The sequence below is a fragment of the Pelophylax lessonae genome (genome assembly GCF_965119305.1).
Source record: "Pelophylax lessonae genome assembly, chromosome: 1".
NCBI lineage: Eukaryota > Metazoa > Chordata > Amphibia > Anura > Ranidae > Pelophylax > Pelophylax lessonae.
In genome coordinates, this window is record NC_138768.1 from 174,252,546 (window position 1) to 174,267,949 (window position 15,404).

The following is a 15,404-nucleotide window of genomic DNA, read 5'->3' on the forward strand; positions in this document are numbered from 1 at the left end:
ATAGCAGCCCGTTCAAATCAATGGGCTGCTATGCCTGTGCAAATGTGGGCCGCCAACCCGCATACATGTGAACCGCCAACCCGCATACATGTGAACCACCAACCCGCATACATGTGAACCAGGCCTAAAGCCATAGTAAAGTCATTTATAAACAACACCTCCTTCAGGTTTAACCACTTCTTGACCACAAGGATTTGCCCTCTTAATGACCAGGCCATCGGATCGGAGCCGAGCGCCAGGACCAGTTATCACCAGTTAGGCCAGACACTGCTTGATGACCTATTTTAGGCCTGGTTCAGAGTCTGTACTGACTGACTATATAATAATGTGCATAAGTGAACCAAAGCCCCTAAATTCAGCAATGAAATTGAAGTGAGGTGGAAATTTAATAATTTAAATTTAATAATAGAATACCGTGATAATACCGTATACCGTGGCAAAACCTTAATCAATTAATCGCAGCATGAAAATCTGATACCGTCACAAGCCTACCTCTGACACGGCAATGGGAAGGATTCTTCGCCACAGAGTTCAGAACAGGCAGTCTCGGTCTACACTGGCCTCCTCCAGCAAGAACATATCGGCTCTCTTCAAAGCACAAGCGGTGGCCCAGTCTCTCAACCTAGCTGACAAGATGGCGCAGCTCCACCACGAGGCAGACTTCAGTGAGGAGTCTCTGTCGGCATCTGAGGACACGGTAACAGAGGACCGCTCTCCTGACCATCCGCTCACATACGCCGACATGACTGTAATAGCTGCTGATATAAAAAAAATCTTTTGCAGCAGCCATCACAAATCTGACTGCCAACATAATGGTACTGTCTGAAAAAATGGACAAAACTAAAAGGGAAGGGAGGGCCAGAAATACCACCATCAAGAGACTAGAACATACAGCTGAATCGCATGTTGCACATTTGATCGATATAAGCAGGGAGATTGAAGACCTGGACAATCAGGGGAGACGCAATAATATTAGAGTCAGGGGGGTGCCCGAGTCTGTGCCCCCCGAAGACACTAAACAAGCCCTACTCAAAATCTTTAATAATCTCCTTGAGAGGCCTGAGGAATCGCCGATTGAGTTTGTGAGAGCCCACAGAGCCCCTCGTCCTAAAGGACCTGACAATCTCCCTCCTAGAGATATTATATGTTGTTTGCATAACTTTAACCTTAAGGAGGAAATTCTCTCCAAAGCATGGCAAAACAACCAAGTGCTGTTCAACAGTGAACCCATTCTCCTCTTTCAGGACTTATCCAACATCACACTCCGTAACAGACGCGCTCTGCGCCCCCTTCTGGAAGCTTTGAGAATTAAGGGACACACATACAGATGGAAGTTCCATTTTGCTCTGAGTGTCACCTTCCATGGGAAATCCTACTTACTGCATACCCCATCTGATCTACTGGCCTTCTGTGAGGCCCTACAGATCCCATTCACTGAAGTGCTAGAATGGTATGCGGAGCTAAAGTTACCAGATGTTCCCAGCAGTCCACACTCTTCTCCTGCGACAGCCTTCACTCCAGCCAGCAACAAAAAATTGAAGCTGAGTAAATACCCTGATGGCACCCCAAAACGCTCAGCGACTACTCCAAAGACTCCCAAGACCCCGGGCCCTAGAGCACATTTCTGATCCTACACCTCTATTGTGCTCTTTGCTCGATGGCTTACTCCTCCTAGGTACCCGAGGGGTCCTTCACCTGTCATTCCCAACATACGGATTTAACTCTATCTTTAGATCCATTAAGCTTTTTGTTTGCACACTTTGCCGTGTCACTTTTTTTTTTTTTTGGAGACCACTCTCAGCTCGGTTCAAGCTTGTGCTTGTTCCCTTTTTTTTTGTTTTTGGGCTTGGTTCGTGATGTTCAGTCCATCTTTTCTAATTGTTCAGAACGCACTTACTACAGTTCAGTTCCTTATCAGAAATTTTGCGTCCCATCACTGACTGTTCCTCCCACTCACCCCACAAGTCAGTAGTCTGAACCTGACTTTAGTTTCGTTTGGCCTTATTTTTGTGCCTTTTACGACTACGTTACCTGCCTTTGCAATTGATCTCTCCCTTTCACTCTTTTTCTCGCCCCCTGCTCTCCACTTGCATCTATTTATATTATCCCCTTGCAGCCAACTCGGGGTGTCCTACGGAGTACCGACCGGGATCTCAATCCTCGTTCCTCTCAGGATCTATCCACTACCTCTGGACCAGAGGCAGTGAGTAAACGGTTAGACCTCACAAAATTATTATCATCTAACATACAAACAATGTTTTCTGCACTTGGAAGGGGCCCCACAGTGCTCTCTTTCAACTGCAGAAGGCTCAACACCCCTGAGAAGAGATCCTCCGTCCTTAGAGCTCTGGGTAAGGTAAAACCTGCCTATGTTTTTTTGCAGGAAACACACTTTCGTCCAAGATCCATCCCTAACCTGATCACTAGACACTTTCCCAGAGTTTTCCACACCACCTCACCCATCAAGAAAGCTGAAGGGGTATCCATTTTAATTCATAAAGAAACACCATTTGATCTTACCCACCAACTCTCTGACCCTGACGGCCAATTCATTTTCCTGAAAGGTACTATTGCGGGCCGGCCAGTGACCTTGGCAAACGTTTATTTCCCCAATTCTGCACATGTCACTTTCTGCATGAAAGTGATTAATGAGCTGAAGTGGTTTGGGGATGGGTGCATAATTTTGGGGGGAGATTTTAATGTGCTTCTCCCCCCAATGATGGACACTTCAAATGGTCACTCTTGTATAAAGTACAGGACCCTAAAAAAACTCAAAACACTTCTAGACTCACTCACACCAGTAGACGCTTGGAAAACCCTTCACGCTGATGCTAAAGATTTCACATGTTATTCACCAGTACATACTAAATACTCCCAAATTGATTTCCTCTTCATTTCCCAATGGGATTTACCAGACTTAATAACAGCAAATATCGGTAACCAAACCATCTCAGATCACGCCCCTATCTCGGTGATGCTCAACATTAGCCCCCGGGATTCGCAGAAAGTATTTAATTGGCGCCTGAACCCAACCTTGCTAGCTGACCCCTTAATTCGTAAACACATATCTTAAGAAATTGACCATTTTTTCCGGGACCACGCCACCTCTACAGTTTCCCCTCTTAAAGTTTGGGAGGCACATAAATGTACCATCCGGGGTGCCCTTCTCATGTGGGGTTACCGACGTAAGAAACAGAGTAAGAGGGAGGTTGCTGACCTTCTCGCCCGGATTATGTCGCTGGAATCTTTACACAAACAATCCCTAGCAATTGACACTATACAGGCCCTTATATCTGCCAGAAGAGACCTGAGGCAAATCTTGGATGCCAAAGCAAAACGTTTACTGTTTTATCGCAAACAAATTTATTATGAACAAGGTGAAAAGTCCGGAAAGTTTTTGGCCAGGGCTCCCAAGGATGCCCAACTATCCTCTAACATTCATGGTATAAAAAACAAACTGGGGAAACTAGATCGCGACACACGCCTTCTTGCCCAACACTTCCAGGAGTTTTACACTAACATTTACAACCTACCAGCCCGTCATAAACCGGCATCCCACACATATCTGAAACGATATGAGGAACTCTCTTTAGCAATTAAATCCCTAAAACCAAACAAAAGCCCTGGCCCCGATGGCTTTACAGGCCACTATTACAAGACCTATATTGAGCAGATCTCACAGCCACTCCTCACCGCATTAAATTCGCTAATCTCAGACAATACGGTCCAGACGTCTTTTACCCAGGCGCACATAACAGTGATACCCAAGCCTAATAAAGATGCTTCTGATTGCACCAATTACAGACCCATTTCCCTGCTGAATCTGGATCTAAAGCTACAAGCTAAAATTCTAGCAAACCGACTCAATCCATTGCTTACTCACCTGGTTGGCCCGGAACAGGATGGCTTTATGCCAGGGCGAGAGGCCTGAGACAACGTTTTGAAATCGGTAAGCTTGATCCAAAGATTTCATGCAGATAAAGTCGGAGGCCTTCTCCTGTCCATGGACGCGGAGAAGGCCTTCGACAGAGAGGTGTGGGACTTTATGTTTGCGACATGTAAACATGTAGGAATGGGTGATCACATGCATGCCTGGATAACAGTACTGTACGCAAATCCCTCAGCTAACGTTAAGGTGAATGGTACCCTCTCTGAACCGATTCACATTCGCAATGGGACTTGACAAGGTTGCTCACTTTCACCTCTCCTGTTAATTCTATCATTGGAACCCTTTATTCATACAATTAACCTCCACTCTTCCATCAGGGGTATTGTTATTGATGGCAGGGAATATAAGATTGCTGCTTATGCGGACGATTTGCTATTTTATGTTTCCCTTATGTCAATCTCACTCCCCAACTAACTTGATATGTTTGAGATATATGGTTATATGTCCAACATAATGATAAATTATCACAAATTGGAAGCCTTAAACCTGACTTTATCCACGCAGCAGGTTTCTGGCATTCAACAAAATTGTATGTTTAAATGGAACTCCATAAACATTCAATATCTAGGGGTTAGACTCACACAACATCCTAAAAATGTATTTGAACATAACTACCTTCCACTGCTTGAAAACATTACCCAGGAATTACAGACCTGGATGCCCAAACACTTCTCCCGGTTCGGACGAGCTTCTATTATTAAAATGATTACCCTACCAAAGCTCTTGTACCTCTTACAAGCTCTACCTATTGCCATACCCTCAAATTTTTTCAGAAAACTGCGTTCTCTACAGATACAATTTGTGTGGAATCGTGAAAAGCCCTGAGTACACTTCGACACCATGACCAAATCCAAGTCCATGGAGCGTATGGGTTTACCTAACTTTAAGCAATACTACTGGGCTGTACACCTTTCCAGAATTATTGATTGGAATTGCCATGCCCATACAAGAGATTGGGTCGGGGTTGAGGACTTTTTCCGCCCCCGCCTTGGCATACACACCTTGGATGCCTCTGACACACTGCCCTAAAACACTACTTTTGCACCCTCTAATTGGACCCACCTTGAAGACATTTCATAGTATAGCTCCAAAATATGACATCTCATCCTCGCCAGGTCCGCTGACACCACTGGTAAATAACCCAGAATTCCAACCAGACCTGAACAACCCTACATTCTTGAAGAATCCCCCAGCTCCGATGTTAGTTTGTGACTGTATTGTTAAGGGTGCATTTGGACAACTGGATGACTTCACAAAGCTAAGACGGGGACGGAAGATGCCTTATTGGTCATATTTTCAAACACGAAGCTACATTACCTCCCGCAAAAGACGACCTTGTGTATAGACCACTGAGTGACTTTGAGAAAACTTGTGTTATGGGTTGAGATTGAGAGGACCATCTCTTTGACATACGCCTGGTTACAGAAACACACTGACAAAAAGCAGGACAGATTTCGGGAGAGATGGAACACCTCGCTAAAAATCTCTATCTCTGATGCACAGTGGAAAAGAGTGTGTCTGCTCGCACACAAATGCTCACTGAACACGAAAATGCAGGAAACTGCCTATAAACTTCTCTCACAATGGTATGCTACACCCGATAAAATTAAATGCTGGTACCCACCCACGGACGACACGTGTTGGAGATGCGGTCAGGAACCGGGTACCTTGACACACATATGGTGGTCTTGCCCCACCATCTTTAGCTTCTGGCAACAAATTCAGAAACTAAGCTCGACCATTGTGGGCGAGGAGGTCCTCTTCTCTCCTGAACTCTGCCTACTGCACATACATACTATACCATTCCATAGCTACAAAAATTCCCTGCCTATCCACCTTATCAATGCGACCAGATCACTTATCTCCCTACACTGGAAGACCAGCACAACCCCCTCTATCTCTGACTGGTTGAGAAGAACACATGAAATTTTTGAGATGGAAAGGGTTAGCGCAGTTGCGCATGACAAGATTCCTAAATTTCTCACCTGCTGGGAACCCTTGGATCCTTTTCCATGACTCTTCGAAATACTCTTTTATTCCATTAATACCCTGAGTTGGCTGCCACTTCTGACTTTGCTTCAATTTTTTCTGATCTCCTTTCCCTGTTTTTTTCTTTTCCTTCATTTTTCCACCCTACCCAAATCCTCTTCCCTTCTCTCTCGTTTCTCCATCTTGGATTTCAGTACTTGGGCTAATGACTGAATTTCTAGCCTGTAATAGATATTAGTGCCTCGGCCCACACCTATCCCCCTCTCTGTGTGGGCCATGGTCTATTGTTGCAATTGTTATCCACAAGACTAACGTCTGCCTATGCACTCTTCCTGCTACAAATCACTCCAGGGACAGCAAGAGTTTATTTCCCCCTTTTTCAATTCAGTTTCTACCACCTGAATTGCTTTCCTCTGAACACTGTTTGATATTCAAATTTGACTCAGAAACTTATAAATTCTTGTTTTTTACTTTAATATTTTCTATGTTCAGTGCATTCCAAGTGCAACACCAAGTGTCCTAACAGCTGCATTCTCCCCGACGAACAGTATGAATCGCAGAAGCTGCTCATACAGGATACATCTAAATCTCCAGAGGTGTGACCTGAAATTGCCATTCTATAACATGCAGAGCAACATAGGTCCTGTGACAGAGGGGCCTGTGCTACTCAGAACAATTTAACAACACACTATGCATTTCAAAATTTCATTTGTGAATGTTGAAGGGCTTAATAGCCCCCATAAAAGGTTTTCTGTCTGGAAAGAGCCACGTTGTCTTCACTATGATGTCCTATGCCTCCAATAGACAAAATTCAGTAGCATCAATACTCCAAAATTCTTCCATTAACATTTTCCCCATATATTTATGTCTAATATGCCAGCTAAAAAAAAATAAAAGGCCTCATAGCTGTGAAAGATTCTGTTGTGTTGAAACTCAGGGAAGTGCAAACAGATGTGACCGGCAAATATATCATAATAGTTTGCGACATAATGTCCAGTATACCTTGGTTAATATTGACCAAGGTATACTGGGATTTGCTCAATGCAAAACAACTTTTTTGCTTACGGAAAAACTATAAGAAAGTTTCCAAGATTCAGAGGGGCCACTTCTCTGGCAGAATTGCTTGTAAATCGGTGATGGACCAATTAATTTCATCCATGGATATGTACGATGTGTGCAGATGTCAACACTCCTGTGAAAGGGACTACTACTTTTCTTCTAAAGTTCATTTTACTTATTAACCACTTCTGGACTGGAAGGATTTGCCCCCTTAATGACCAGGCCATTTTTTTGCGATTCGGCACCACATTATTTTAATGGACAATTGCAGTCATGCGACGCTGTACCCAAATAAAATTGATGTCCCTTTTTTCCCCAAAAATAGAGCTTTCTTTTGGTGGTATTTGATCACCTCGGCGATTTTTATTTTTTGTGCTAAAAATAAATAATAAAATAATAAAAAAATAGGGTGACAATTCTGAAAAAAACATTATTTTCACATTCTGCTATATAACATTCCCCCAAAAAAATGTAAATATCAAAATGTTTTAACATTTTAGGCCAATTTGCTGTCTGCTACATATTTTTGGGTAAAAAAAAAAAAAAAATTGCAATAAGCGTATTTTGATTGGTTTGCGCAAAAGGTACCGTGCCAAGTGGTGTATTAATATCAGGAGTAAAATGTCAATACCAAAAAAGCTCGGAAAGAGCACGGAAATTCCCTCACCCGGCACCCACATCCTGATCCACCACTGGGAAGCACCCCCTCCATCCATGAAAATTTCTTCTGGCACTTTTTAGCACAATATTGCTGCACAATTTTGGAAGATCATTATATTGATCAAATCTGTGGACTTTCTTCACTTTCATTACGGACTATTTAATTCTTTGTGTATCTTTATTTTATTCACTAGATATCAATTATATTTATTCCTGGAATCCCTATAAGTGTTTTTAGAGATCCCAAACACTTCTATTTCACTTGGCACAATATTTAACTTTTTATTACCATTTTTATATATTAATTCTCACCTGGATATCCATTATTTCACTATATTGGGAGATTTCTTTGTTTTTTGGTATTGACATTTTACTCCTGATATTAATACACCACTTGGCACGTTTTATCACTTTACAATTGTTTTACTTGGATATCCACACTTATCATCTTTTAATAGCACTGCCACCTAGTGTCTACATTATTTATTACACGATCCACCTTAATTATTTATTTATTATTATTATTATTATTATTATACAGGATTTATATAGCGCCAACAGTTTGCGCAGCGCTTAACAAAATGAGGGCAGACATTACAGTTACACTACAATTTGGAACAAAAGGAATCAGAGGGCCCTGCTCGTTAGAGCTTACAATCTAAAAGGGAGGGTCAATTGATACAAAAGGCAATAGCTGTGGGGGATGCGCTGATGGAGCAAGAGAAACAGCGTTATTAGTTAGTAGCCGGGTAGGCTTCTTTAAAGAGAAGGGTTTTCAGGGATTTATTTTTAGACTCACATATTTTCTATTTATTGCCTGTAGGCACTGCACACATTTGATTTATTTATGTTGTGTCACCTTATTTATTGGTTTATAATTAATTATTAGATATTAATAATTTATTAATGCTATAAGTTTATCAACTGTTGGTTAAAATACACACATTGCATTGGAATCATTGGGTATATATAAGGACCATTACTTATACCATTGATATCACATTTTCATCACCTACATCTTCCTTGTATTTGTAAGATACATTACTCCCCTGTATATATAGATTTTTTTTTACAATTACTGGCAGCGCCAATTACCCTATCAAACTCCTATTATCTTGATATAGTTTTACTATATTTTTGGGGTAGGCTGCAGCCAATCTAGTAACCAGATCCATTCGCGCGGAATTTTCTTTTTAGCAAAAGGTACCGTGTCTACTAACTATGGGAAAGATTTACGTCATTTTTATTGATTTTTTTACTAATAATGGTAGCAATCTGCGATTTTTAGTGGGACTGCGACATTTCGGCAGACAGATTCGACCCCTAACTGACATTTTTGACACTTTTGGGGGAACCAGTGACATTACTACTGTAATCAGTGCTAAAAATATGTACTGTTACTGTAATAATGCCATTGGCAGGTAAGGGGTTAACCCAGGGGCGATCAAAGGGTTAAATGTGTACCTAGGGGCGTGTTTCTAACTGTATGGGGGTTGGGCTTGTGACATGATCACAGAGACCTGTGATTCTATATAGAAGGATCACAAGAGCTCTGTGTTCATTCCAGAGAGAAGAACGGTCAGCTGTGTTTACAACAGCTGACCGTTCTTCTCTCTCAGCAGGGAGAAATTGCGGGTGGGAGACGGCAATCGGAGCCGCCAGCCAGGTGCATCGGAGTCCCCGCTGCCGTGTGGGGGCAGGACCATGCCACCGACGGCGCGTTCTCACCCCCTAGCTGCAGGGGTGCGACCGATGTATCCCTATGGTGGTTCGCGCAGGAGGGCCAGACTGCCACAGTATTTATGCAGGGGGGGCAGTCCAAAAGCAGTTAAGAAGTGAGACTTACGCTATATTGTCAAAAGTATTGGGAAGCCTGCATTTACACACACATGGCTCGCAGTCTTAACTCGAATTCATCCCAAAGGAGAGCTATTGGGTTGAGGTCAGGACTCTCTGCAGGCCAGTCGAGTTCCTCCATCCCTAACTCGTTCATTCATGTCTTTATTGACCTTTCTTTGTGCACTAGTCCAAATCATGTGGTAGAGGGGGGATTATGATATGGGGTTGTTTTTTAGGGGTTGGGATTTGCCCCTCAATTCCAGTGAATGTGAACTCTTAAGGCGTAAGCATACCAAAACCTTTTGGACAATTTCATGCTTCCAACTTTGTGGGAACAGTTTGGGGATGGCCCCTTCCTGTTGCAACATGACTGCACACCAGTGCACAAAAAGCAAGCTCCATAAAGACATGGGTGAGCGACTTTGGAGTGGAGGAACTTGACTGGCCTGCACAGTGTCCTGATCTCAACCCAATAGAACACCTTTGGCATGAATTAGAACAAAGACTGCGAGCCGGGCCTTCTCATCTACATCAGTGCCTGACCTCACGAATGGTCAAACATTCCCATAGACACACTCCTAAACCTTGTGGGCAGCCTTACCAGAAGAGTTGAAGCTGTTATAGCTGCAAAGGGTGGGCCAACTCAATACTGAACCCTACAGACTAAGACTGGGATGCCAATAAGTTCATGTGCGTGTAAAGGCAGGGGTCCCAATACATTTGGTAATATAGTGTATTTCTTAATGATACATTCCATTTTCAGAATATTGGATTTTCAGAAATTCACAAATAAACTCGGTCCAACCATGCCCCAGTGTTCATAAGCACAGAGGGCATCTGCAACAGAGGTCAAGCCCATATGTGAAGGAGTGATATATGTCTGACGTCGCAACCAAACAACGTTGCTAACCTTAAACAACACAAAAAAAATCTTCCAAATCAATTGGGTAGTCATACTAAACAGCAGAGAACAGTCGATGGCAGTGGATGAACCAGCTCTTAGCAACCATTACAATTTTAGAGGGAGTTAATAAGAGCACACCCTCACCATACAATTAGCTCTCAAGTGACTCAAGCTAGGCATGAACTACGTTTATTCTTGCTATCCCAACAAACCTGTCACATTAACAATCTAAAAGCCAGTTTTTACTTAAGTGGCAATAAAGCAGGAAAATTACTAGTGGCACAGGTGAAAGAGGTGAAAGAGGTGAAAGAGCAAACAATTAGACGCCGTTGAAGATACCGTATTTTATCCATCCTGCAATGGGTAAACATCTGAGTAACATGCAGGATATCGCAGATGCATTCAGTACATATTACAGTGGTTTGTACAACTTAAAGGATAATGTGGAAGCAACACAACCCACTACGGAAGATATAACAAATTTCTTATATTCTGTACATTTTCCTCAATTGAAAGAAGAGCAAATCCAAATGCTTAATGTCCCATTCGCCACTAGAAAAACAGAACATATTAATATAACCCTACATGAGGAGATTTGGATTTTGAGGCAAGATTTAATTAGCTATACAGTCCCTTAACCCATCTCCATCAGCGAAAGTATATTCAGAGGGCATGCTCTCAAATATTTTCACCATTATGAATAGGACTTGCCAAAAGTGCCCACTGTCACCCACTATATTCGCCCTCATAATGTACCCTGAGCAGAAAAGATTAGATGTCAGCAAGAAGTCACAGATGCGACAATGCAGAAACATACGCATACACGATTCACTAATAACACAATTCTATCTTTACTGACTGATGTATTCGATATTTCAAAACTGTTTATTGTGGTTTCATATTACAAAGACAAACAAATCAAAATAAAATAGTTGTACAGGTGTTGACTCAATTCGTGAAACAATTTCTAGGTATACACCTTACTTCCCCTACATCTAGGCTATACCAGGAAAACATTAAGCCTCTACTCACTTCTGTACAAATTGAATTGGAAAGATTATAATTAATTCTATCTTCATCTGACAGATTGGTGGCATTTAAGATGCTGATCCTGCCTAAGATTCTATACTATTTCTGTGAACGACCAATACCACTGCCTACCTCCTTTTTTAACAATACAAATATATATAGATAGATAGATAGATAGATAGATAGATAGATAGATAGATAGATAGATAGATAGATAGATAATATATATATATATATATATATATATATATATATATATATATACATATATATATCATGCTTAATACATTTTTGAGTTTGGGACATAGCATGCTTAGTAAATTTATGAGTTTGGGACATAAGGGCTGGATGTTCGTACCCCATTCTTGTAAGGCATAAAGGAGCCAGAGGAATTTGGCTGCCAGACATGATGGATTATATGGCTGCAATACTAGACCAAATTAAACATTGGTTTCAAGCATCTCCCACTAGACATTGGAGTGACATCGAACAAATAAAACTATTGGTCGCCTACACTCATTATTAGAATACCCTTTCATGGACAGTAGCTTATTCTGTAATCACCCAAGTATAACAGCAACCCTTAGAGCTTGGAAGTAATTTATAGACTCTAGCAGCAGTCAAGAACCAGCACAAGTCTCTCTAACTGTAGAGGTCTTTATTTTAAATTCCTGAACTATGATTCAATCATGGACATTTTACAGATCAACATAACATTTTAGATACATTCGAGGAGGGTAAGCTGATCCCATTTGAAAGACTATAGGCTCTTTTTTGTATCTAGAAAGGACTACACAACCTATCTTAAAATAGTATTCTTTGTCAGAAGATAGTCAATCCCTGTTCTCAGTATACCTAAAAAGGCCCTAAGCTTTTGGTCTGAGAACACAAGTAAAGCAAAGGGTATTTCCGTGTTGCATAACCTTTTGCAGTCTAAATAATTATTTGCCAAAGCCCACCTTTAATCAAATGGGAACAAAATATCCAATTCTCCATTAATGGAGAAACAATAGCCATTAAGCACATTTAGAAGCACCCTCTGGCGTTCACTGGTACACATGAAAGCCTGTTTTGAGATTTTAAGTCCAGTATGGAGGAATGCCCTCATTTGGTTTTGGGACTGTGAATAAGTTTGAATAAAAACCCTTTAATCATTCTTCTAAAAGGACTAGTATAACCACTTGTGTCTGAAGTTGGTCTAAGGCATTCATTAAAACTGTGTGCTTCTGGTCTGAACATTATAGGTTAGCCCATCACAGTGGGGTTGGGATACACTTCCAATGTACACATCAAGAGTAAACAATCTGTAAACTGCTGTAAACTGCTTGATAGCACAGGGCAGCAGGCAGTCAGATGAGGACAGGAGCTTTAGAGCAAATAACTGAATTTTTGCAAAATCTTACCGTAAAATTCCTTTCTCTGAGTCCTCTGACAGTCGCCGCCCACTCATTCAGTCTTCACCAATGGGTATTGACCTCTTATCCATAGGAGCAAGCTAGGCATAAGACTTGTTAAAAACAAGGTAATTTATATAGACACACCTATGGGGGCTGTCCCACTGGTCCAATACCCCCCTGCTATCAGCCATCCCAACTCAGTTTGGTAGCAAGCAGTTAAAGTACAAAGAACCCCAAATAGAGGGGCGGGAGCGGCGACTGTCAGAGGACTCAGAGAAAGGAATTTTACGGTAAGATTTTACAAAAATTCAGTTTTCTCTTACGCCCTCTGACAGTCGCCGCCCACTCATTCAGTCTTCACCAATGGGATGTCCCAAAGCAGTGTAGACATGAGGGGTGGGAAACGTAACCGTCACAAAGGCAACGCAGCACCCACGTCAGAGAAAGGAACCTTATGTGAATAGAAAGGTATCCTCTGGGCAACAGAAAAGCTCAACTGGAGCAACAACCCAGGAAGGAAAATAAACAAAGGGGAAACCACCCCAACAGCCAGGGACCCGCAAAACTAGGGTCCCCTTAAGGCACCGCCCCACACAGAACTTTGTGGCCAAAGGAGGCATCTGCCGATGCCAGAACATCAAGTTTGTAGAATTTTGAAAAGGTGTGCACTGACGACCAAGTCGCAGCCTTGCACACCTGGGCCACTGAAGCCTGATGCCGGAAGGCCCAGGACGCACTCACCGCTCTGGTAGAGTGCGCCTTGACAGGGAAGGGCGGTACCCGTTCCTTAATCGAATAGGCCGCAGACGCAGCCATACCCTTCCGAGGTCCTTCAGAAAGGACAAAAAAAGAATCCGACTTCCAAAAGGATTCAGTAGATGACAGGTAAACCCTGATCGCCTTGACAACATCCAAGGAATGTAAGGCAAACTCCTTAGGATGTTTAGGATTCGCACAAAGCGAAGGCAAAACAATGTCCTCATTAAGGTGAAAATCGGAAACCACCTTTGGAAGGAAGGACTGGTTGGGTCGCAAGCCCACCTTATCCCTATGAACCACCAGATAAGGGGAGCGGCAAGACAAGGCCGCTAACTCCAACACTCTGCGTGCAGAAGTGATCGCCACCAGAAAAGCAACCTTTTTCAACAGCAGAGGCAAATACATTTCCCTGATGTTTTCGAAGGGGGGACGTTGCAAAACGGACAGAACCAAGTTCAAGTCCCAAGGAGGTAGAGGCGTCCTCCGAGGAGGGACCAAGTGACGCACACCTTGAATAAAGGTGCGAATCAAAGAGTTAGACACCAAGGGGCGCTGGAAAAGGACGGCCAGTGCAGACAACTGGCCCTTAATCATGGTCAACGCCAGGCGCTGGTCCACACCAGTTTGTAGGAAGGCTAACACCCTCGCCACCGAGTAGGAGCGAGGAGGGAAACCTCTGGATTCACACCAGGCAAAATAAGCCTTCCAGGTACGGTAATAGATCTTACCGGACAAGCCTTCCTAGCCTTGAGCAAAGTAGGAATGACCTCAGATGAGAGACCCCTGTCTCTCAGGACCTGGCTTTCAACAGCAATGCCGTTAAAGCCAACGACTGTAAAGCAGGATGGAGGATCGGTCCCTGAGACAGTAGATCATCTCGTAACGGTAGCCACCATGGAGGCTCAACAGCCAGTTGAATGATGTCCGTGTACCAGGACCGGCGCGGCCAGTCCAGGGCCACCAGAATCACCAACTTCGGTTCCGAGACCAACCTGCGAAGGAACCTGGACAACAACTGAATCGGGGGGAAGGCATATATCAGACGATACCGGTGCCAAGGCACCACCAGCGCATCCGAGGCGTCTGCCAGAGGATCGTGCGTATTTGCCACGAACCTTCCCACCTTGTTGTTTAGCCGAGACGTGAACAGATCCACATCCGGGATCCCCATTTCGCACACAGCATTTGAAACACCTCCGGGTGCAGGGACCATTCCCCCTGGTCCAGGGTCTGGCGGCTCAGATAATCGGCCTGCCAGTTCTCCACACCCGGAATGTGAACTGCCGAAATCGCCGGGATGTGAGTCTCAGCCCAAGACAGAATACTGGTCACCTCCTGGGCCGCCCGGGCACTCCTGGTGCCCCCTTGGTGATTGATGTAAGCCACTGCAGTGGCATTGTCCGTCTGCACCCCTACAGGGCGGCCCTGAAGACGATCCGACCAATGGAGCAGGCACAGCCTGATCGCTCTCAATTCCAAGATGTTTATCGGTAGGGAAAATTCCTCCACCGACCAAGTGCCCTGGGCAGACAGGTTGCCCAGAACGCCACCCCAGCCCGACAGGCTGGCATCCATGGTAATCACCGTCCACAGCAACGGCCGGAAGGATTTCCCCTCCGCTACAGCCGTGGGACTGGAGCCACCACAGAAGATCCACTCTGGTTTGGCGACTCAGACACCCTTAGGTCCAAGGACTGAGGGAGCCTGTCCCATCTGGCTAGTATCTCCAGCTGGAGACTGCGTGTGAAACTGTGCAAATGGTATGGCCTCGAAGGCCGACACCATCAACCCCAGGGACCGCATACAGGTCCTGAGAGAC

The 15,404-nt window shown here is 43.6% G+C and overlaps 1 protein-coding gene across 1 annotated transcript in view; it reads right to left on the minus strand.

The window, feature by feature from the left end:
* FBXL17 (F-box and leucine rich repeat protein 17) overlaps positions 1–15,404 on the minus strand; it is a 1,141,969-nt gene that overhangs the window by 576,020 nt on the left and 550,545 nt on the right. The window lies entirely within an intron of this gene.